This window comes from Myotis nattereri (assembly GCF_964212035.1).
Source record: "Myotis nattereri genome assembly, chromosome: 2".
Taxonomy (NCBI): domain Eukaryota; kingdom Metazoa; phylum Chordata; class Mammalia; order Chiroptera; family Vespertilionidae; genus Myotis; species Myotis nattereri.
This window is the reverse complement of record NC_138076.1, coordinates 47,708,063-47,731,703: the sequence shown is the minus strand read 5'-3', so window position 1 is coordinate 47,731,703 and position 23,641 is coordinate 47,708,063. Positions and strand designations below refer to the sequence as shown.

The window sequence follows — 23,641 nt, the reverse complement described above, 5'->3', positions numbered from 1 at the left end:
AACGGAACTCCCATTTGACCCAGTAATCCCACTTCTAGGAATAAATCCCAAGAAGCTAGAAGCACCAATCAGAAAGGATATATGCACCCCTATGTTCATAGCAGCACAATTCACCATTGTTAAGATTTGGAAACAGCCTACGTGCCCATCTGCAGATGAGTGGATTAAAAAAATGTGGTACATCTACACAAGGAAATACTATGCTGCTATAAAAAATGAAGCAATTCTTACCATTTGCAATAGCATGGATGGAACTCGAGAGCATTATGCTAAGGGAAATAAGCCAGTCAGAGAAAGATAAATATCATATTATCTCACTCATTTATGGAATAAAATGAACAACATAAACTGATGAACAAAAACAGATTCAGAGACAGAGAAGCATTGATCAGACTGTCAAACTTCAGAGGGAAGGTAGGGGAGGGTGGGGGTAAGGGGGAGAAATAAACCAAAGGACTTGTATGTGTGCATATAAGCCTAACCAATGGACACAGACAACAGGGGGGTGAGGGCATGAGTGGGGGGGATTAGGGTGGTAATGGGGGGATGAGGACACATATGTAATACCTTAATCAATAAAGAAGTTAAAGAAGAAAAAGAAAAAGATAAAGCCTATTCACTGGACTTTTTGTTTGAATTTAGACAGATTCCTTTTCTATCAGCTGGATTCATAAGTATATATTTTTTTTCTTTACAAGTAGATTAAACTATGGAAATGAGAGCAGCCAATACTGCCATTTCTTAGAAAATTGTGTTCTATATCCTGATTACTTCAAAATATCATCAATTGTCTTTGTCCTATTAAGGCATGTAGCATGAAACATTAAAGTTCAAGAAGAAAAAGAAAGGCAAGGTAAAGATTAAGTTTTTTCAATTACATAAGCCTTATTAAGTTTATTTTAGGCTAGCATGAAGAAAGGCATCAATTTGTCAGAAAGATTATATATTTTTCTGCTCAACATCTAAAGATAATTTATATAAAACTTGCATTAAAATTTATCACTTCTGAATTGGTAGGCCAATCTTTCATTTTTATACAACAATATCTTAACACCTTGGATTTGCATATATTTTAAAAATATTCTTAAATGGTTTTACATCTATTAAATCACCGCCACCCTATAAGCCTGGCAATTTTCCTATTTTTAGGGATTAAAAATTTGAGGTTAAGAGAAGTTAGATCTCTGTGAAAGAGAAAATCTGACTTTATGTATCAAAACCTGCCGTTCCATGCTCTTTTCCTAAACTGCACTCTTATGATAAAATGCCTCTATTTTTATACAGAAAAACAAAGAATGCTCACATGTTGAATATATACATACATTTATCAGCATTTGGAAACAGAAAATATAATTGTTGATCACTTCTTCAACCTATACTCAAAGGAAAATTTTGATTCACTGAAAGAGAAGACATTGACTTTCAAGTCTCCTAGTTAACATTAAATTGCTATAGCTTTTAAACTAACATACCAGTGAATGGTTAATGTCAGTGGTGCTTGGGCAAGCTAAATAGCAATCTCAGGTAAATAAAGAAAAATTGAATTTATTTAAAGAAAAAATGATGGGGATGGGGAGCACTGAACCAAAGGGTATTGGGTCCATGGTGGCAGAAAAAAACACAGCAAGAACAGTGTAACAAAGAAAAGCATAGAAGAAGCAGCAGGAGAGCCAAGGCTGGGCTGCTTTGGCTCACTGGGAAGTCAGAGAAAGGAGGGCCTTGGAGACAGGGTCAGGGGGTTATCCTGGGACCAGCTGCCACTGCCCATTGCTCCCCTGGTTGCAAGTTTGATGGGGTCCCTTATAGGGAAGAAGAGGAAAGGGAATGGTGCTCTGAGGGATAGCATGTGCTGGATCCTTTGTCCTGAGTGTATTTATCTCTGTCTTACTGGTAGAAATCTTAGAGGAGGACTCAGGGGAGGGTCTCAAAAGAATATTCATCAGCTTTCTTGGTTTGCTCTTTCAGGGTCCTGGTCTCCATTGATTGGTCAGCACCAGAGCAGGGAGTCATTAGTCAATGTAGCTGGTCCTGAAGCAGCCATGGCATCACTTGTCTTGTTTGCTACTTTTCTGGGCCTGGAGCTGAAATACAACTGAGGCCCAGATGTTATCTGTCCCCCCTTTAGGAAGGAAAAGGTCAGGGGGTCTATACCACCTGACCAGCGATATGAAAGATCAGGGGTCCAAACTGCATGGCCTGCTAGGGGAGGACAGGTTGTTAGCCTGGGGGTGAGATTTTTATCTTCCCAATTGTGCCCCTTGTTAGGCCTCTGGGGCTTTCTATCCTGGACAGTTTCTCTACCTGGCCCATCTCCCTTGCTCTGTTCATGTCTGTCTAACAACCAGAATATAGTACATTGGTCATTATAATTATATGAATATTTTGATGTATGGACATTCTAAATGTAATACTTATTTCTTCTTAGCTTTTATTTACCATTTGTGAGCATCTTATTTCATTCTATGTCTTCTGTCTTCCCAAGTATTACCATTGATGTTGAAAAGAATGAAGGAAAGAAGGTGAAAGCTGCCAAAAAAAAAAAAAAAAAAAAAAAGTTCCTGTCACAGAATCACAGGGGTGGATATTTAAATCACATCAATGTAAACAGAACATTGGCATTACAGTGACTTTATCTTTCCTTAAATTCTACTTTTCATTTAAATTTACTTTGTTTATATGGGACGTAGCACTGATATATGTAGTAGTACAATAAGGTCAATTATATAATTAAGAGTCTCTGAAGAATAAAGAAACTTGATACTGCTTTTAGTAATATTAACAATTTCAGCTCAGTTTGAATATAAATCAACAATCTTAAATAAGTCAGCTTTGTTCTTATTTTCTCCTAGCACTTAAGTTTTTATAATCACTGTTTGTTCCTACTAAGCCAATAAGCAAAAATAATTCAGCTATTTGGTTTTCTGAGCAATTCAAAGATGTGTCAACTGATTAAGCTATTTGAAAATACAATTGTAATTAAAACAATGTGTACTGAGGAGGTAATGTCTTAGTATTTATGGTTTATATGATACCTGTAAAGTTACTGTAAATCCATAGCACAATAGGACTCAGCATAATAAAAAATGTTAGAATTTATAAAATGTCATCAAAATCTGTGGCCCACTTCTATAGAAAAACATGAATAATTCACAATGCTATATATGGAATTAGATTTTGCTGCCCTGATTCCATTTAAATAAACGTGTTTATGAGTCACCAATTTCATTTTCTTCTACTTATATGTGGCAACCTTTTACTTATGAGCTGGAAAGCAATCAACTCTAGGTAGGAATGAGATAAAGGAAAATACATTTAAATATTTACAGTAAACATTTATGATGGCATGCCCATTAATGATTCCAAATACATTTTTGTTTAGAGAAAGAGCATGCATAAAGTCCATTTACTCCACAAATATTTATTGAGAAGTACCATGTGCCTATTCAAGCACGTTAAATGGTTCCGATGAAAATTAAACAATAAAATATATGAACAACATATGGACAATAAAATGTCTAATGTATTTCATTTTAATTTCTCATAATTTTAAAAAGATTCATTAACTCAGGTAATGATAATTGCCAATATGTAGAGATTCTTCCAAATTTCTACCTGTTATTTCTTATATACTCTATATACTAGTAGTTATCTGCAGATAGTCATTATGATGACTTGATGATACATATCTCAAACATGGAGAAGGTAACCATAAAAACAACATTAAAAGCCTAAAAGTGATAGCTTGCTGCTGATTATATCTAATGTGTTTCCATTCTCATACTTTTTTATGTCATTTAAAATCCATCTCAATCACTTCCACCCCTAATTCCCTTGATATCTCAATTTATTCGGGGGCTTATATCAAGAGCACTCTACATAGAGCTCTGCACGTTGCTTGTACTTCTGTCATAGAATCCATATCACTTCGTCTTGTGTGTTTTCATGGCTATTGTCCTCCCTCATGATGATATCAAAATATGCCTTTCTCCCTTTGATTCTTACAGTGCTTAAGCAGTATTGTGTACATCACGAACATTCAATAAATAACTGGGAAATGAGCCAATCACACCATTCCATTCACAAAAGCCTACAATGACTCTCCATTGCCAACTGCAGCAGCCTGGCTCCAGACAAATTCTCCAGCTTCTTCACAGTCACCCCACTTCACTCTCTCTAAAATCCATTGACAGTGAACAACTTAATTGTCTTGCACGTTTTCACCTTGCTTTGCTCAAGCTGTGTTAATCCATCCTAAATATATGCTCTCCTATAATTCAGTTGTCATCTCTTTTCTCTAACATGTCCCAAACATTTCTTTTTCTATGTATCTGCATAGCACTTTATATTTATCTCTATCTTGTATGATCAAATGGAATTTAGAATTATATCTGATTTGCTATGAGCAGCATTGTTTCAGGGAGAGAGTTTACCTTTCTCTCCTAAATTAGGTTACAGGTTGCAAAAGACCCACGATCTAAAGTAATTCTCAGGTCTAACATTTACATGTCTCTGTTCAGTCAAGCAGAGCAAAGAGTACAAGATTTTTATTTGGATGGTAACTTTCCTCACTAGTTTTGTGTGTGTTTTTTTTTTAAAATGTGATTTCCGCCCTTAATTGGTACATTTATGAAAAATATAGACTTAAAGTGCTTAAACTTGTGATTGTGTGCTGGCTTCCATAAAAACATAACTAATCAGGAGTTGTGACTTGGATAAGTTGCATAATTTAAGTATCAGAGTTTCCTCATTGGCAAATCATCTATACACCACAGAGTTATGGTTAAAGTTGTATACCTTAAGTTTGTACAATTTTATTTGTCAATCATCTCTATATATAAAAGGCTAATATGCTAGGTGTTCCTCCCACTTTCCGGCCAGTCACTATGATGCACACTGACCACCAGGAGGAAGATGCTCAATGCAGGAGCTTCCGAGCTGCAGTGACTTGACAGTGTCAGTTCTTGGGTGATGCACCCTAAAACCAGAGAGGAGGGAGCCCGATTCCTCACAGGGCCACATGATTCCAACTTTGGCTATGGGTTATGTTGTTGCTAGGACAGTGTCAGCCCTGAATCTGGTTTACTGCACACTTGTGTTTGCGTCCCACACCCTGTATGACAGCAACTGTGCAGAGTGCCCTCTCACACCCCGGGACCCCTCAGGGGATGTCGGAGAGCCGGTTTTGGCCCGATCCCCACAGGCCAGGATGAGGGACCCCACCTGCCAGAGGGATCCTGCTCACTCTGCAGATACCAAGGAGGGACCACGGGAGGTTGGCTCCAGGGTGTGTCTGGCCCATCTCGCCCAGTCCCTCACCGCCGGCCACCTTCTAATTAATTTCCTTTCAATGGGCACGAATCTATGTACCAAGTCATTAGTATTTTAATAAAACTGGAAAAAATAATGTCCTGATTTCAGTATTGACAATAATGAGGCAAGTATACAACACATTTTAGGTCTTATTACACAAAAATGATGTCTTTGGAGCTGCCACAGATCTTATCTCTCCTTTCCAGTGTATCCCGGTAAACATAGTTTGCAGGGGTGGGCAAACTTTTTGACTCGAGGGCCACAATGGGTTCTTAAACTGGACCAGAGGGCCGGAACAAAAGCATGGATGGAGTGTTTGTGTGAACTAATATAAATTCAAAGTAAACATCATTACATAAAAGGGTACGGTCTTTTTTTTTTTTTTTTTTAGTTTTATTCATTTCAAACGGGCTGGATACGGCCTGCAGGCCGTAGTTTGCCCACGGCTGGTTTAGAGTCAGACTACCTGGGCATAGACCACAGTTCTGCCAATAAAGTTTTGGGCAATTTATTTAACTTCTTTGGGCCTTAAAATTATATATATTGAATTCAGAGAGGAAGGGAGAGGGAGAGATAAAAACATCATTAATGAGCGAGAATCATCAATGGGCTACCTCCTGCACACTCCCCACTGGGGATCAAGCCCACAACCCGGGCATGTGCTCTGACCGGGAATCAAACTGTGACCTGGTTCATAGGTCAAAGCTCAACCACTGAGCTATGCGGGCCCTAGGTGGGCCTTAAATTTTTATAGGATTATTGTAAGGATTAAAGAAGCTAATATGTATAAAGTACTTGGACAGTCTCTGATATACATACAGTAAATCTGAGGTATGTATTAGCTATTATTGTTCTTATATTTACTTTAAAATAGGATCACCTTATTAACTACACTATATTGCAATTTTATAGAACACCTTAAAATAGGATCACCTTATTAAGTACACTTATACTGCAATTTTATAGAACAGTAATTCAAAATTTAAAAAAATCATAAGGAGGCTTAGTTTTGAAACTGGGAAAGACAATATGGAGATCACAGGGTAAACTCATAGTTTTATTACTGAGATTCAATGCCACCATAATATAGTATGTATCATGCATGCAAAACATTAGCCAGTTTTATATATTATGTTTATTTTTACCTATTGTGAATAAACTTTCTTGAGGTGTCACCGTAGACAATAATACTTTGTTGAGATCAAAAAAAGAAAAATCTTAATTTTTTTCCCTCTCAGTTTCCATATGTTAGCATCAGGGAAGAAATTACATGCCAACTTCTTGGATTAATCACTCTTTCTCAAGGAATGTGATCATCTGTCCATATCTGACCATGGTGTTTAGTCCTTTTATTTATAGTCCTTTGGGAACCATGTGATAGAGGAAACAGGTGCTTTTAACAAAGGGAAGAAAGGAGGATTTTATTTAGGCAAAATCAGTAGTTGCCTATTACATCTGCTTCCTAGAACAGAGAACAACTCAGAATGGAGCGAACAATACCAACCTGATGATGAAGTTAGTAAGAATCTGTTTGTTCTTACTATGCTTCATAAAAGGCATATAGTTTCTTCATGCAGAGACAAAATGGCTACTGCTCAACAGACATTTGTTCAGGATTAACATGCAGTCATTCTGAGAGCACATGGTGGTAGAAGTTACAACAAGGAGAAACTAATGAGCAACTGAAACGATGATGATTAGAGCAAGGCAATAAAATACTTAAGAAAACTTACTGAAGACTTCACTGTTTGGTTGTTTGCCAATCATGTTTCATTCTGGTGAAATACAAGTATACATACATGAAACTCCACAATGATTGACTATTTCTTATAAATTAGATCACAATCAGATTTTCTGTATAAGAAAATTCAGCCCTGGCTGGTTTGCTCAGTAGTTAGAGCATCAACCCCAGCATTGAAGGGCTGCAGGTTTGATCCCTGGCCCGGTTGAGGCACATATGGGAGGCAACCAAGCACTGTGTCTTTCTCAAATTAATGTCTCTCTCTCTCTCTCTCTCTCTCTCTCTCTCTCTCTCTCTCTCTCCCTCTCTCTCTTTCCTCTTCTTCTTCTTCCTCTCCTCCTCCTCCTCCTCCTCCTCCTCTTCCTCCTCCTCCTCCTCCTCCTCCTCCTCCTCCTCCTCCTCCTCCTCCTCCTCCTCCTCCTTCTTCTTCTTCTTCTTCTTCTTCTTCTTCTTCTTCTTTCTCCTCCTCCTCCTCCTCCTCCTCTTCCTCCCTCTTCTTCTTTCCATTCTCTCTAAAAAAATCAATGGAAAAAATATCCTCAGGTTAAAATTAGTAAACAAACAAAAAGAAAACCCACATAAATAGTCTTTGACAAATTAGAAAGCATTGAATCTGAAGAACATCCAAGCGAAGGTTAAAGTATGCCACATGAAGAAGGAAGAAAGGTATCAAACAGATTTTGCATCAATATAAAGGAGCCTAATCTCAAGAGAAATGTTTTCACAGCACAGTGAGCATGTTTTAATACATGATAGTGTATAATGTACCATTACTTCTTAAGACAGGCACTCAATAAATGTTTGTTGATAAAAAGAATGTATTTAGTTTGGCTCACAATATAGACAGAGTAATTGAAACATAGAATCTGATAACAATATTATAGATAGGGGGTATGTCTTTAGAAATCCTGCTACAACTCAACTGCTGTGGAAAGTAATTTATTCTGCGGGAGCGTATCACAGTAAACCAAAGGAAGTCTGATGTAACCTAGGTTGCAATTCCCTGTGAACATTTATTTGCTATATGATTTACCCCTGATTAGAAAAATAACAATTAAAAAATCGCCATTTTTAAATCAAGGACTCATGTGTGGCTATGCTTTATTTTAGGAAACACCAGAGTTAAGACTATAAGAAAGGAAATATATAGTACTAATTCCAGCAACTGTTCCCAGGCATCTAATAACAAGGAACTAGTATAGGTGCCAAAGGTTGTTGGTTGTTGACTAGTGGTTTTGGCTGCTGATATTAGGCAGTTGCAGCCATCTGTTCCCCAAAATTGTTTTTTTAAAAGATATATAAGCAATTAACTAGTTGGGATTCGATAGACTAAGCCAAGACTATGCAATTCAGTTGAATTTGGTGCAAAATAAGGTTCATTTTAGATAACAGAGGGAATAAAATGAAATTTGTCAGAAGCTGTTGGAGATCAAAACAAACAACAATTCAGCAGTGGAAAATTCTGGAAAAGAGAGGTGGTATTCTTTGACAAGAAAAATGATGTGGGTGGTGAAAAGATGATACAAACAAACAACAGGGAAGGGCAATAGAAAGGACAAGGTTAAAAATGTAAACAAGACAGTTTCTGCAGTATTCATAGTGTTTTCAGAACACATTGCAATAAATAAGTCTTTATAAGAAAGTTCAGTAATGTCACTCATGAGTCATACTTCATACTAAATAGGGAGACAGAGCCATTGAAAACAAGCTACTAAAAAGCAGCCAATTTGCAAGCAAAGTGTGATGATTAATAGAATGTAAGTCTGTGAGACAGAGTGTACATGGAGGTTGATAGTAATTTTTTTAATGTCATACACCACTTTGAAAAATGGAACACAAGCTGAATTATGAAGAAAAACCTTGAAGATACAAGAATAAATATCTTGAAACAGTTCTCCCTCTTAAAAGAAAGAATGCTGTACAACGGATGCACAGATAATACAAAAGGCACTATTGGGAAAAGGCCCCATAGGCAGCCAATTGGACTGTAAACTTCAATGTACCAAGAATGAAAGTCTTTGCACTTAGCCAGTGGAATTGACAGTTGGTTTATCAGGTTTCTCAGCCACTTTGATATCTATAGAAATTGGATCACTGTAGTTCTCCTTGAAATCAATTAATAAATTGTGTTTAGAGGAGTTCTTACCATAAAAAAATCTGCCTTCTTAAAAGCAAAGCAAAACAAACACAAAAACGAAAAACAAAGTATTTTCTCCAATGTTCAAAGAGTATTGGCTCTGGTTAGATCCTATATTATCAATTAAGTTAGGAAGAATGGAAATAGATTTCTTTCTATATGTTTATCTGGTTCCTTATTTTTGGCACCATTTGAAATACTTCTTGGTAAATTGTACCATTATCTTCTCCCCTGTTCTACTCAGGAAAGTCTCTAGCTACTTTCCTGAATGGAGTCTAATAAACAGATTTTTTGTTTCTATCTATCTTCTTTTTTAAAAAACATTATAATGACTATTTATTGACAGTGACTGGTGCACTCAACTGATAAATCAACTCTTGCCTTCTGTTAAATGTCTATGTCAGTTTAAACAACTGAAAACGTTTTAAGACCAGCAGCCTTTATGAATTTCTGCTTATTCTACATCTAGACCCACATACCACATGTTAATCTAAGAATACACAAACTGAAAAAAGATTGGTTAGTGTAGGTCAAAATTATAACTATAATTTTAAAATTACACTTAAATTTTAAGTAAGTTAAAAGTGTGTTAAGATCAAATCGGTTTGGGTGGCATATTATAATAATGACTGCAGAACATTTATTTTGCATATTTTTTCCACTTAATACCCTTTTGATCCATTAGAATAATTAATCCTTAAAGTTAATGCAATCACCTTACTTCTGGTAAAAGTCACCCTTTTAGAGACTGAACCAAATTAAACAATGAAACAAATTGTTTTCACTTAAAATGTTTTACCTCTCTCTTTCTCTGAACATATGTCTGTGTTTTTAAAGCAAGAGAAAGGAAAAATACAGCAAATTGTTTCAGAATAATTCACCATTAAATACTTTAGGATCATTTTGAATAAGAATCTGAGATTTCTCTGTCAATTCCATGTTGGATATGAGTATATTTTGTACACTTTATTTCTTCATTTATATTAATCTTGTTCTCTCATTTCAGCCTCAATGTATTGCAACAATTTTACAAAACACGATTTGTTTCTTGAGTTGAGAGCCTGACAACCCAAGAAAATTTAAGAAATATTTAAAATTTCATGGCTTTGGTGGTTAAGAAGAACCTTTTCCTTGTCCTGAGTGTATACAGTGGTAGTTAATCATTCTGTCTGTTGTGAAAACAAAAAAGTGCTACTAAGCAGAAATAGTCAAGTTATTTCTTTGTTCAATCCTCTTACTACTGTTAAAGATGATTAATAATAATTTGATAATTATCTTACACTATTAAATGGTATTCTTTTTTAGCAACACTATTTCAATATCCATGGTTTATTTCCTTATCTTAATGTATTAGAGATTATATGACCAAATATATTACATAAATAAAATAATTAAAAATCTGATTTATATTTGGAAATATTTTATCATTAACAGGCATCAGAGTTAAAAGTGAATAAGGAATAAAACTGAGTATAAAATTAAACTTTAGCTTTTAAACTAGCAGAGACAATAAAATCATTTCAGTGACTCTAGTTTTGAAACATCCAAAGTTATCTACTTTTCTCCATTTTCACAGCTACCACCCTAGACCAAGCCAGCCCACCTTGAAACCTTTAGCTATTACTTAGACAAATTGCATCCATAACAGAATAAAAAAAAACAAAACAATTATCACTATGACTTATAAGGAAGTTCTACATCGTTTGGGCTCTGTCTACCTCTGATTTCATTTCCTATCACTTTTACCTTCCCTACTATATTCAAGAAAGGATGCCTTCTCTGTTCATCCAGCAGCCGGCCTTCTGCCAGTCCAGGGTCTCTGTCCTCGCTCTTCCCTCACCTTACAGTGTTCTCCACCCTCAGTCTCTGCCAGCCTCTTTTCATCTTTCAAGTGTCAACTCTAAAATCACCTTCTCATAAAAAATAAAAAATCACCTTCTCAGAGGGCATTTTGCTGATACCTTTCATCTAATGTTGCCAGTTGCCACATTATTCTCTGCCACAAAGATTTTTGTTATATCAATAGTATTTAAAAGTCTCTAAAATTATATTATTTGTTCATTACTTGATTTGCTAATTACTTGGCATCTCCCCCAGGAGAAGAGGGGCTTGTCTTCCTCTGTCACTCCTCTCTCCCACAAAGTTAGTACAGTCAGTGCCGACACAGAGTGGGTGCTCAGTAAGCATTTGTTTAATGAATGAGTCATTTAGCATAGCAAATCAAACTGGGATGCACAGTGATATTCAGAAGAAACTGTCCAAATAATTATATAAAAATGTAAAAGCACACAGAGAACATTTTTTTAAAAAAAAAGAGAGAATGAGGACCTCAGGTGCAAGATAGCAGCCTCTCGATGATGTCTCATGAAAATGCATAAAGAGAATAATGAAAAATGTCACCAAGGTGGGAGACGGTGTTTCATGGGGTGTTTACATTTCTGCATTTTTTATGGTAGCTTTTCTTTCTGGACTATCTTTTCAAGGATATGTGTATAGCAACATCCTTGGAAAATAGAGGAAATATGTTCTTTTGGGACAAAGGACAGATTTGTTTGCTATCCAGAATAATAAAAATGTCTTCCTGTAAGTAAAAACAAAACAAAACAAACAAACAAAAAAAAAACTGAACAAATTTCCTATAAGCTCCCTTTATAAGGCTGGAGATTGCCCAGCCTCAGAGATCTCAACTGTGACACGAACACACTGTATGCAACATCTGCCTAGGCCTCTACATTGCCCAATGGATTTCAGAGGCAAAGGGAATTTTTGAAAACCTGGAGCTCAAGTTGCCTGCAGTGTCTTCTGCCAGCATGTATAAAACTGTGCAGGCAAACTTTTTAGTTTGCAAGTTGGGTAAATTTTCCGACTCCTCACAGTTCTTAACACAATGATACTATTAGCTGATGTATAGAAAAAGAAAAAGGTGACCCTATATTTAAACCCAATGAAAATTACCAATTGCCAATAAAAAATACCATTGATCATATCTATAATAATAAAAGCATATAATATGCTAATTAGACTAGATGTCCTTCCAGAACACTTCTGGACGAAGCCGGGGCTGTGAGGGAAGTCTGGGTCCCGGGTGCCAGAGGGAAGCTGGTGCCAGCAGCCGGAGGAAGGAAGGCCTACTCTTGCATGAATTTCATGCATCAGGCCATATATATATATCTATATATATATATATATAACCTTATCCTGAAATTGGTCTTCCTTTCATACAACAAATAGTTCACTTAACAGCTGCTCTGTGTCTGGCACTATTCTAGACGCTGTTTGTTCAGCAATGTGCAAAGCATTCAGAAATGTCTGCCCTCCAGCAGTTTAAATTCTACTGCAGTGATTGTACATAGGGAAGAAGGGGAGTTAATAGGGGCCTCAGATAATGAACAAATCCATGAAAAGCATACAGATTGCGAGAGAATGGTAACTGACAGGAAATACTGGGAGGATAGGAGTAACTTCGTATTGACTTGCCAGGGAAGCACCATTGAGGTGCACCATCTGCTGAAAGAACAGGTTTCCTAATAAAGGAATACACTGCACTGGCCAAGGTGCAGGATGGCATACCAATCCTTTTGCACTGGTTTCCTATGGGTGCCATCCCAAAATACCGTGGCTGGGTGGCTTAAACAACGGAAATGTATTTTATCGCCAGTTTTGGAGGCTAGAAGTCCCAGGTGTCAGCAGGGTTGGTTCCCGCTGAGGCCTTTCTCCTTCGCTTAAAGATGGACCACCTTCTCTCTGTGTCCTCACCTGGTTTTCCTTCTGTGATCATGCAACCCTGATATCTCTCTGTGTGTCCAAACTTCCTCTTCTTATAAGCACCCCAGTCTCATTGGATTAGGGTCCACACTAAAGGCTTCATTTTAATTTCATCACCTCTTGAAAGGTCCTATTTTCAAATACAGTCACATTCTGAGGTATCAGGTGTTAAGGCTTCAATGTATGAGTTTGGAAAGGGCATAATTCAACCCAAGCATTTCTCTTAGAGTTAGAGACAGCTGGGGATTAAAACCGTGGTTTTATCTTCTTGCTGCCATGTGATTTATGGTATGCTAAATTCACAGGCAGTACCTGGGTTTTGGAATTATTTACTGTGGACCCCTGGAGTTGCAGCTGGTCCAGGAGGAAGTGGCTTGGCACATATGCCTGGGGAGTGTTCCTGGCAGGCGTAACACAAGCAATGATGAAAGGAAAGAGCGATAGCTTCCCTCAGTCCCTGCCCGGTTCAGCTTTGTCTCTGTAACAGAGCACACCCTGGGCATGGAGTGGTCTGGCAGATGGCCTGGGATAGGGCAAGATTTTCCCATGCAACTGCTCTTTATCTGTGTGTACTCATGCTGCCTTCTTTGAATCCTTCAAGTCTAAGTAAAATCACTGAAGGGAACATAATAAGCCTTTTCTGCTTTTTTTTTTTTTTAAAAAAAGATTCCAATCCTAAAACTAATCGGTCTTAAATTAGAGGCCAAGTGGAGTGCACAGGGGAAGAGTAACTAGTCACAAAGAATTTCAACACACACATACTGACCTTGTTTACCAAGTGTAGAAGGACTGTCTTCTCAGGGATGACAGAGGCAGCAGCATCAACGAAGCATGAAGGTATTAAACTAGAAGGTATAGATTGGGAACCGCATGGGATTCAGCATAGATAAAGCAGAAGTCAGGTGCACAAATCAAGGGATTAAAGGGGAATATAGGGCTTGAGATCACTGAAGGTTCTTTAAGTAATGCTAAGAATTCAGTTTCTATCTGGTAGTCATGGGATGTCAACATAACTGAAAGGCTTTAAGCTGAAGAATTTCATGATCAAATTTGCATTTTTGAAAGTGAATTTCTGTGACCAGATTATAGACTAAGTGCTTTCTTCTTTAATACCCAAGGATGATCTTTCAAGTCATCATTAAACCGAGGAGCTATAATCCAAAATACTTGTTTCATTGTGCCCTTTAGAAATGTAATGCTTGCGACTGTTTCAGTGCAGGCAACAAGGAAACGAACATGAAACAGTTTAAAAATGAGGCGTGCTTATCACATGAGGGCAGTGTGCCTTGGTTTTTGGCATGCCTCTGATCAAGGATACATGTGGAGAGAAATGTTTTCATGGGCATATCAGAAGTGTGCAAGCCTGGCCAAATTTGGATGTATAAATATTTGTGATTTGTTCACACACTTAAACCAGCAATATAGAAATAAAAACAAAAAGCTCAAAAATTTAAGTGGGTTAAAGTTAAATTGCAAAATTTAGTTGTTTCATGTAAAGTGACAACATTTACATACATTTGTTAAAACCCAAAGCAATGAAACAATGATAATGTGGATTTGCAGAAAAATTATACAAGCATGGTCTGATGAACTGTACACCACATTCATCACGGTGGTTGCCTCTGAGAGAGAGGTGGGGCATGAACTTGGAGACAGGAAAACAAAAGAGGCTACTATTTTGTTTCTCAACTCTTTTTAAAAATGACAAAATATGAACATAAAATTAATTATTGGTGGGGAATACACACTTGCATGCTTTTGCATAATTGTTTAAGCTTTTCAAAATTATTTTTTTAAAGACAAAAATTTTCTTACCTGCCTCATAACCTCCTTTTCCGTGGATGCATTAAAGTCTCTTCACTCTTATGTCATCAACTAAGGCTCAAAAATATGCAGTGCCTCACCCCAGCCTTTTCTCATAATTACTCCAAGGTGAAGTGGGAGTTCAGTCCCGGCATTTCTGATCCCAATGTAGTGCCCTTCTAGCCTTCCTGCAGTGCTCCGGAAAGCATTCTGGGAACTTCTACTGAATTTATCCAGAATCAGCAAAAGACATTTTAAGAAATTTCAATGTGCTCCTTCTGCTCTCTCTACTCTGCATTTTGTTTTGTTAAGAAAAGTTGAGGGACTGGTACTCTGGAATTTAGGTGACAGCATATGATGCTGTGGATGAGGGCCCTGCCTGGCTTTGGACTTCACCTCTGCCACATTCTGGCTTTGCGGGCTTTGGAAACTACTTTCTATCTGCTTCAGTTGACTAGTCAGTAACACGAGGAAAATCATGATACTTAGTTGAGAATAAACTGGATAATCTATAAAGTGTTTAGGTTTGGTCCAATTAGAACTATTACAATGTGGGGTCATGGAAGAAAGTTTTGGTGTGTAAAAGCTCCAGGCTGCTGAGGAGAAGTTCTGGGATTAACCTCTGGATAGCTAGTTTATGTTCTCTGTTAGAGAGCTGTCCACTTAAGGAGCCTCAGAAGTGGGATCATATGAAACATTGTAAATATATAGACTAGTACAAACATGTTATATTGCTGCAAAAACAGCACATGTTTAAGTGAACGTGTGCTTCATTTTGTATACATTTTATTTATTATACTAGGGGCCCAGTGCACAAATTCATGTACCTTGAAAGGAACTGTGGGCTGCAAGGCTGTGGAGGGCACAGGGGCAAGTCTCAGCCTATCCTACTCTCCCCTGCCTTGCCCCTGGTCTCCTGTCTGCAGGAAGCCCCTTCCTGCCACCCCGCTCCTGATGGCTCCAGCCCTGCTAGCACCCACTGACAGCACAGAAAAATTGGGGCCATGCCAGCAGTGGGTGTGAGTGGGGCCCATGCCATCAGTGGGTGCAAGAAGTGGCTGCTGCCCCAATTGCCACTCAGGAGCAGGGGGAGGTAAAGAAGCCCTGAGGGCCAATCAGGGCTGGCAGCCACCACTTGCACCTGCTGACAGCGCTGAGTGATCAGGGCCAGCAGTGGGTGCAAGCGGGGCCAGCACCACAGCAGGTGCGAGCACCCGGCGGGACCACGGCGCGTGGGACCAAAGAATTTTCAATAACCAACAAAGGCTCACCCCAATGACAGTGACTGGCACTCCGCCTTGGTCTGGTGCCCCCGTTCACCTGCTCCACCATCCCGCTAAGGCTGATGCCCACCATGTTCTGCTCTCTGCCACCTGCTGCCAATGCCTGCCATGTTCCACGCACACCCCATGGTGATCAGTACATGTCATAGCAACTGGTTGTTCAGTTGTTCTGCAGTTCAGTCTATTATTTGCATGTTAGGGATATATATATATATATATCTTACCTAATAATAGACAAACATGCAAATTGACCATACATTTGCTATGCTTTAAGCCACACCTACCAGCCAATCAGAGCGACTATATGCAAATTAACCCAACCAAGATGGCGGCCAGCAGCCACGGAGCTGGAGCAAGCAGGAGGCTTGCTTGCTCCAATGATGAAGGAAGCCAGCCTGCCGCTGGCTCTGAGCTCCACTCAAAAGCAACAAAGTTTCAATTATAGAAGTTAAATAAACCCCAGATACCTGCTTTCAGCCAGCTGTGGCCACAGAGCTGGAGTGAGCAGGAAGCTTGCTTGCCCCTGCAATTGAAGAAGCCAAGTTTCCCGGCGGCTGCTGCCTCCTCTGAAGGCAACAAAGTTTCAATTATAGAACATAAAAAATTCCCAGATACCTGCTTCCAGTCGCCATGGCCATGGACCTGGAGCAAATAAAAAAACAAAACAAAACAAAACAAAAAGGAAAGGCTTGGAGCTTCAGTCGCCCAGGGGCTTGGTCAGTCTGAAAACAGCCATCAGCTCCTCACCCAAGCTGGCCAGGCACCCCAGTGGGGATCCCCACCCTGAAGGGGGTTTGGGCAGCCTGCAAACAGCCATCAGCCCCTCACCCAGGCTGACCAGGCACCCCAGTGGGGACCCCCACCCTGAAGGGGGTTTGGGCAGCCTGCAAACAGCCAACAGCCCCTCACCCAGGCTGGCCAGGCACCCAAGCAGGATCCCAACCCTGATCCAGGACACCCTTCATGGGAAACCAGTCGGCCCCCACCGGGGCACCAGGCCTCTATACTATATAATAAAAGAGTAATATGCAAATTGACCCTAACAGCAGAAAGACTGGGAATGACTGGTCACTATGACACACAATGACCACCAGGGGGCAGATGCTCAATTCAGGAGCTTCCCCCTGGTAGTCAGTGCGCTCCCACAGGGGGAGCTCTGCTCAGCCACAAGCCAGGCTGACAGCTGCCAGTACAGCGGTGGTGGTGGGAGCCTCTCCAGCCTCCTCAGCAGTGCTAAGGATGCCTGACTGCAGCTTAGGCCTGCTCCCTGCTGGCAAGTGGACATCCCCCAAAGGCTGCCGGGCTGCCGAGGGATGTCTGACTGCCAGCTTGGGCCCAATCCCTCAGGGAGTGGGCCTAAGCCAGCAGGTGGACATCCTCCGAGGGGTCCCAGACTGCAAGAGGGCATAGGCAGGGCTGAGGGACCCCCCCCCCTCTGCCGCGAGTGCACAAATTTTTGTGCACCGGGCCTCTAGTATACTGGATTGGGTCCTGGGCTGCAAGGCAGGCTGGCTTCTGGGGCTTCTGGGGCCGGCCTGCCCTGGATGGCGGCACGCTGGCGGCTCGCGTTGTCCTGCCCTGCCTGCAGTATGCAACTTTACCGCCATCTTTTTTGGCGGTTAATTTGCATATCATGCTGATTAGGCAATGTGAGGCATAGCAAAGGTACAGTCAATTACCATGTTTGTCTATTATTAGATAGGATATATATTTAGATTTTTTTTTTATTGTACAGTTTGTAAGTAATCAGGAAGATAAAGGCAGTCACCAGCTCTCCCCTCCTCCCTCCCCCTCCCCTCCAATAAAAGAAAATCGCATTAAATACATTGCCCAGTTGATTTTTTAAAATGTCTTAAGTCAATTTTGTAGTGTATATCATAGAATGCATCTTAAAGACACAAAAACAGATAAGATGCCTATTCACTTCCATGCATAAATGCGGTACCTGAAAAGCTAACTCTAGCCATCAAAAGCAAATCAAAGTTTGAAACCTTCTTAACGCTTTAGAGCACATTCACAAAAAGAAATAAATATACAGCTGGTAGCAAAGCTCCTCCAAAATCCCTTCATTAGAATTAGCATTAGTAATCCAAATTCTAAAAAGAAATCAATGATATACTTTCAAAGATGGAATATATATATACGAGGCTTTACACATTGTTTTAGTGCTGTTGTAGAAACAGTGTCCCTTTTTATCTCACTCTGATCTTCAAAAGCAGGTGACCTTGTTTGGTTTTCAATAGAAAAACCTCTCATGAATTTACATGGCCATGTTAGCTGCATAGTGTTGATTGCACAGATATAAACCAAATAATGCCATAAAACAGCCCTCCAGGCACATTGCCTTTTTAGACCATTTGCATAAAGATGGACTACACATTGTTATGTGCATATAGTTAAACTCCCAAATTCAAAAGAAAAGTCCTACTTGGGTTTCCTAGGGCTTGAAAAGCATAACAACAACTTTAAGAGATGAAGCAAAAAGAAAGCATGTCAAACTTGTTGAACTGGAACATTTACTTTGTTTGTTGCATATTTCTGCAACACTTAAACAAACGCTTGTCACCTAAAATATTCCCTTATGTAAGAAAGGTGAAAATATTATTGACACACTGGGATTGGTAAGAGAATAAGTAAAAGCACTATGATTTCTCAACTAATTCTTCAAGTAGATAATGGAAATGAAATTGAAGTTAAGCAGTAAAATAATAAGGTATAAAATACTTGCTCATTAGCCCAAAAACAGAAGAAAACTATTCCTATCTGTGTGACTTAGAGTTTTTTTTAATATCTAAGGTCTTTTTTGTATGCGTGCCATGTAAGTTCTTATAATGTATGCTTCTGAATCATTGCTGAGTTAGTATTTTAATTATATTTGTGCAATTGCAGTTCAATGTGTAATTCTAGTGAATATTTTAGGAGGGCTAAAAATTCCTTTCAATAATTCACATGTTTTACCTTCGATTGATATTATAGAACAATGACCATGCAAATAATTCAGATTTTCTTTCTTCTAAGCTGTTTTACTTCATACTCCTAGAGAATGTACTAGATTGATTTTCTTCAACAAACTCATACTACTAGATTTTATTAGTATTCCAATTTAAATTTTTAAAAAGATTTATCAGTTGCAATTAAAGAATAAAAGAATTTCATAGTGCTCCATTCCAATGATAGGTGATGAAAAAAAAAAAGATTTTTTTTTTTTTTTAAATTTCAGTGTACAACATGGTAGGTTTATGGAGAGTAATTTGTCAATAAGTATCAACAGCTTTAAAAATGTTATATACTGTAAAACTTCCAGGAATTTCTCTAATGGAGATAATCATGTTTACAGCTATTTTATGTACATAGTTTTTTATTATAGTGATAAATGTAATTCCAAACTAATTTGAAAAAATCTAAATAGAAAAACTGAAAAGTAAAATCTGGAGCAATGAGTTTATTAAATATTAGTTAAAATTATGTTTACTTAAGAACTTTTAATTTTTTAGGACAAATTATAGCCTCAGAAAAATGAAAAGACATTTTATAAATAGTAAGAAGGTCTCAACTGCATATACATATACATCCGTACACATATACATGAACAGAAAATAAAAGATGACTCCAATTGTACTGTAAACCACTTGTCACCCTATTGAAAACTATTTCTGATTCAAGTAACAGAAGCCATCTTCCCCATTCTTCTGAATATGTGTCATCTAAGAATGGCACTTCCAACCTGGGGTTGTCTGAACTGCTCTTGCTCTCTGGATGTGTACGAGAATGATGTCTTTACCTGTTATTACCCACCAACCCTGCATTCAAATCCTATAAATTCTCGTTGCTGCAGCAGTCTCTCTTTCTCTCTCCCATTTATTTTTAACAAAGCTCCAGTATTGAACAATATAATTTATGTAGCTAGAAGGATACATTTAAACTGGCAGAGAAAAGAAGACAGGAGAGGAATCTTCATCCTCCTCTTCCTCGCTCCCTCACAGCAAAATTTGGGTTCTTCAGACCCTGCTGTGTTCACCTTGTAAGGAGGTCTGCTGCTCCCTGGTTTGCTGCATTGCCTTCTCTACCCTCTTTTCTCCCACTCTTCCTATAAAAGCATAAAACCTACTTAAAATGTCAAGTGTGTGTGTGTGTGTGTGCGCGCGCATGAGTGTGTGTGCGCGCACGGGCCATGCCATGTTAAATGCTTGCAGTGGCCTAGCTTTGGAAAGCCTTTAAGTCAGTGATGGCGAACCTATGACACGCAAACTCATTTTTTTGGTTGATTTTTCTTTGTTAAATGGCATTTAAATATATAAAATAAACATCAAAAATATAAGTCTTTGTTTTACTATGGTTGCAAATATCAAAAAATTTCTATATGTGACACGGCACCAGAGTTAAGTTAGGGTTTTTCAAAATGCTGACACGCCGAGCTCAAAAGGTTCGCCATCACTGTTAGTGCCTTAGTTCAGGTGGGTGATTTCCCATCAAAAATGAACTCTTGCACCAAGATGTGAACATACATAGATAGCTGAGATGGATTATTTTACTTGCTACCTTTATTCTTGGATTAATACTTTACTCTTAATATCTTACCATCTATGTCCCCTCGGGCCAAGTAATGGGGCCATGACAATAGCACATCATCCTTCCTTGTTTTCTGAACTCAAGACCTCACCTCATCACTTTCTGCAATATATTTCATGATTTGATAAGTTCTTTAGAAACATACAGGAACCCTCAACCCCCTCAAAAAAAAAAAGAAAGAAAATATACAGGAACCAAATAATGAGCTATTTAGGTCAAGCCTCCTTGCCCTACCTAAACCATAAAAGATTAAATAGCAGGAGCAGGATGGAGGGCCTCTGGGCCAGGGGCTTTAGCTCTGCACCCCACCTCGCCTTCAGAGCTCAGCTAGAACACGGCTCTAAGAAGGGGTCTGACTCTTTTCTTCTTTAAATAGAGAGGGAGTTGGAATGACCGGTAAGTTTTCAGAAAATCCACATGGAAAAAGTAAGAGCTAAATGATACATTGAGGAGGAAGGTGTCCAAATAAGAACTGGAACTAATCTCACAAGTCTCAGACTCAATCACATCAGCCTCCCTAAGGATATGCCTGACAAGGGGGACACACCCCCACCCCTACTTACTGCTGTAACTTATCCTTTCCTCCAATTCTATTCTCAGAAAGGGTGAGGAGAGATATAAGGAAAAAAGGAAGCAACGATATCCTTGTGATATTGTACCAGGTCAGTTGTTCTTATAGTTAGTTTTTGTTTGCCATTCTCACATCCCCAGACTCTTGCTAAGAAAACTGACTCTGAGCCTCTTTGAAAAGTGTGGTTGTCTAGTACTCCCCCTCTAAGACCTGGTTTCTCCCCACTTTATGTCACTGTGCCTCGAGGTGGTCCCCATTCCACTGTCTAACAAGGAGGAGGGAAGAAAACACCCAATTCCAAGTGGAACATGTGTATTGAGTTTGTTAAAGTTTTGAGGCAATGCCCCTTAAACATGATGCTCAGGACAGTCAATGTTTTTAATGTAGTACATGCCCCAGGAACAGTCTATGTTTGAAAAAGGCCTGTCAAGGATTGCAAGGAAACATAATGATCATGAGCCATGCTTATCTGAGTTTGAAATTATAGATTTATAAATAAACACAGGCATGATGAGAGTGAATAATCTACATTTTAAGGAGATTAGTATAAACTAAATGCTTCATAATGTAGATTTTCTGCCAAATTTTATCACAAGGGCTGATAGCATTTAGACTGGGAATTTCTGTGGTTCTCAACCTTCTGGCCCTTTAAATACAGTTCCTCATGTTGTGTCCCAACCATAAAATTATTTTTGTTGCTACTTCATAACTGTAATGTTGCTACTGTTATGAATCGTAGTGTAAATATCTGATATGCAGGATGGTCTTCGGCTACCCCTGTGAAAGGGTCGTTCCACCGCCAAAGGGGTCGCAACCCACAGGTTGAGAACCGCTGGTTTAGAGTAATTCTGTTAATACAAACCAGAACACATTTACTGGTTCTCTCTTCACAACTGCAAGAAACCTTTCCTTGCTTGATTTTACAAATGTGTATGATATCAATTGCCAGTGTCCCTGAGGACCTATTTACCCAGAAAGGAAATGCTTTGCTTCATAACACCAATTTATGTTATAATTACTAACTTGGCAGGACACTTGGTCAAATTGCCAGCACCAAAGCAAATAAGATCAATAATTTAAACTATTGAGAAATGTGAAGTTAGGAATTTCTAAACCCACCAATTATTTACTGGTTGTTTATTTAAGTTTTATTAAAATCAATGAAAAGTTTAATGGGCATCAGACCGGGCAAAAAATATTATTTTCTTGAATATTCTGGCATCCATCCATGACAACTTTATAGCAGAGAATTCAATATAAACAACTCCTGATTCTTTATGCTCACTCAAAACTAAGGATTGGAATAAGCAAGTGGAATTGGTGCAGGTAAGAAGTTTAGGTTTATATATAACCAAAACTTGTTCATGCATTGCTTGATTTTCCATTGAAGCACTGTGTGATTCAAAGGGAGTCCACAAATATCTAAGACATGGCAATTTCCCTTAAGAAGCGCATGGTCAATTTAGGGAGACAAATTCAATATAAAGTTAGTTATAATGCTACATGATAGGTTAATAACAAAAATGTGACCCTTGTGAGGCTGTGAGAGCATCCAGAATTCTAGAATGGTCAGAAAGGCAGATATTAGCCCTGAAGGATTGATAGGAATAAGAAAATGTGGAAGAGGCACATTTCAAAAAAAAAAAAAAAAAGGAGGGCATAATCAATGGAGAACAGCTAAGTTGTGTCATCAAATACTGCAAAATGGGACTTTCCAACAATAGAGGCTTAGGAAGGTGCCCAAAGACCTCTGTGGTCTATGATCCATCCACCAACTTTGCTTTTGTTTTGAGATTATTAAATAACCGTTAACTCTATGTCTACTCTACTTGAATAACTCCATATATATCTGTGTAGTATACTGTGGGGAAGAGAACATTAGACTGAGGACAAGGACACGTGAATGCTAGTGTAGTTTTTATAACCCTAGGCATGTACCTACTCATGAAAATATGTTTGTCACCACCTAATGGTGAATCCTATGTCTTCTTCTGCTATTCTGTATTTAACCTCTTAAGTGGGAAATTTAATTATCAGTATTAAAGTAACATTGTAAAAAGATAGGTGGAAATTTTGAACCCTCTTGGGAAAACAAGTCATTATATAAGTGATATTTTCTCTGAGAATAATAATGCAAAGTTATATATTAGAGATAATTTAGATAGTCTTGTATTTAATCTGCTTCATGTAGACAATCTCTCAGTTTCAACTTTCAGATTAATTTACGGGTTTGATCAGTGCTTGTGAACCAACTATTTTGATTATCTTTAAAAATGTCTCATTTATGAAAAGTGATTTTCTCATGAAACTCCATCTCCATGTGACAGAACACCACACTTAAACACCTTGTTATCATGGGAATGTTTATTCATAATTGCTCAAACAGATTAGTATTTGCACACCAAAAAACTCACTTGGTGCAACCAATTTGAATGTCGTAAACATAGAAAGGTGAAAAGAAA

The 23,641-nt window shown here is 38.5% G+C and overlaps 1 long non-coding RNA gene across 1 annotated transcript; it reads right to left on the bottom strand.

The window, feature by feature from the left end:
• Nucleotides 1–7,540: 7,540 nt before the first annotated feature.
• LOC308512900 lies at nt 7,541–14,914 on the bottom strand. The gene is made up of 3 exons (XR_013995495.1): nt 14,769–14,914; nt 13,720–13,798; nt 7,541–7,563 (listed from the first exon to the last, which is right to left on the bottom strand). It is a non-coding gene; the product is annotated as an uncharacterized lncRNA (long non-coding RNA).
• Between the last annotated feature and the right edge of the window lie 8,727 nt (nt 14,915–23,641).